Raw genomic sequence first — 1,891 nt, 5'->3', positions numbered from 1 at the left:
GGTGACAGGCAGCTACACAACATTTTGTTCTTAAGCTTTGCAGGAGGTTTACTCTGAAAGTTATAATCCAATCATTTCTCACAGCAATTCATTAAAAAAAATAAAGAAAAATAACTGTGATTGCTCCATACACACACCCCCTTGAGCCAGACAGCATGAATTAGAAACCAGAAGCCTAATCCTTCCTCCACAGCATCTTGCTGTTGGGGGTTACGTGCCTTGGGATCAGGTTTGACATTCTCATCTTTAATCAGCAATTTTTAGGTATCACAACCACCAAGAGAAAAGGCTTCTTATTGATTTTTCTTTTTTAAACAGAAAGTTAGGAACTGGGAATATTTGGTGATATCTTAACTGTGCCTATAAACACTTGATTAAAAATGGCTCCTTCCACCAGCTGTGGGTGGAACCCCTTGAGAAGAGGTTAAAGCAGAGTTTTTAGCCAAAGAAGGTTCAGTTTACATCAGACCTTAAGAAAGTGGAGGGAGATGGAGGGGGAAACTCTTGTCAAGTTATTAACTAGCTTCAGCAAAATGAGCTCACAAAGGAATCTGTGGAGAATTTTGATGCAATATGTAAAGCAAGGAACTAACCCCAAAATATCTGATTTCCATTACAAAGCCCAAGAAGGAGTGTTGTGCTGCCAACACTTGAACAAAAGACATCCTAGAAGCATTTCCCCTTCGTGGTTCACAACGAACCACCCACCTCTCTCACCTCATTGGTGCATATTTTGGGGCCAGGCAGGAAGAATTTGTTCTGTTGAACACACAAAGTGTTTCTCATAATGTAGCCTTGGAGGTTACGCACTCAACAAGCAAACATCAGAGGGGCTTCCTTTGCTGGAAATGTTTACGTTCTTTGCTCCTGAAAAACACACAGAGCCCAGTTCTAATGCAGCAGCCTCCTAGTAGCAGTGTCTCCAACTGGACCAAATCAAAATCACATCTCAACTATATAAACAGGCTCCAGAGAAAGAGGAGACAAAAACGCTGTTCTCATGGTGGGAAGGGAAACTGAGTCACAGAGCAGGCAGGTTTGCCTGAAACCTCCTTCCTGACAGGAATCCTTACAGTCTTCTACCAGAACCAAACTTTCTCCATGTCTAATCAGCAAGGACCAGAGAGCCTTCTGCTGCCTCCTGCAGAGCCAGGACTTGGTCTTCAAAAGTGAAAGATGCTTCTAGGACTTTGATCACAGATCTTATCCCTGCACTGGTCTATAGCAGAAGCCAGACTGGAAGCAACCTCAAGAACATCAGTTTGAAAACAAGTTTGCCAAATCCTACCCACCCAGCCATCCTCTTGGATGGATCCACCTTCAACAACATAGGGTTTGCTTTTCATAGCTCTTTTACTCAACAGCGATGCTGTCAGGTCTGACCAAGCAGGACTCTGCTCCTTGCAGATGCAGGACTTGAGCAAAGAAGTTACTTCAACACTCCTATCACCTCAGCAGCAGTGTTTAAACCAGGGAAACATCCCTTCTTGTTCCAACAGGGAGGGGAAATTAAGCCCTGGAAGATTCAAGGATGCGTTTCCCCCATGGGTCAATACTATTCCTGCCCCACTGGATTTGCTCTTTTGGAGCACCAAGATCATGTGTCTCTGTTCCTACATGTCCAGCCTTCACCCAAAACTCAAGCAGCAGGCCCCTTGTGCACAGAGGGGAGCCACAAACCCCAGAACTGCACAGAAATCCAGTAAAATACGTGATGAACACACCCACCACTTGAGCTTGCTGAGCAACCTCCACTGCCTGCAGCAAACCCAGAGTCCACCCAGCCCATCTGGGGCTAGAAACTAAAACTCCTGTCTGAAATCTTACAGTCTGTATCATGCAGGGGGTCAAACTTGATTGTTATAATGGTCCCTTTGCAGCTCTGAAGTCT

Source organism: Chaetura pelagica, unplaced genomic scaffold (genome assembly GCF_000747805.2).
Source record: "Chaetura pelagica isolate M959 unplaced genomic scaffold, ChaPel_1.0 scaffold462, whole genome shotgun sequence".
Classification (NCBI taxonomy): Eukaryota; Metazoa; Chordata; class Aves; order Apodiformes; family Apodidae; genus Chaetura; species Chaetura pelagica.
This window is presented reverse-complemented; position numbering follows the sequence as displayed.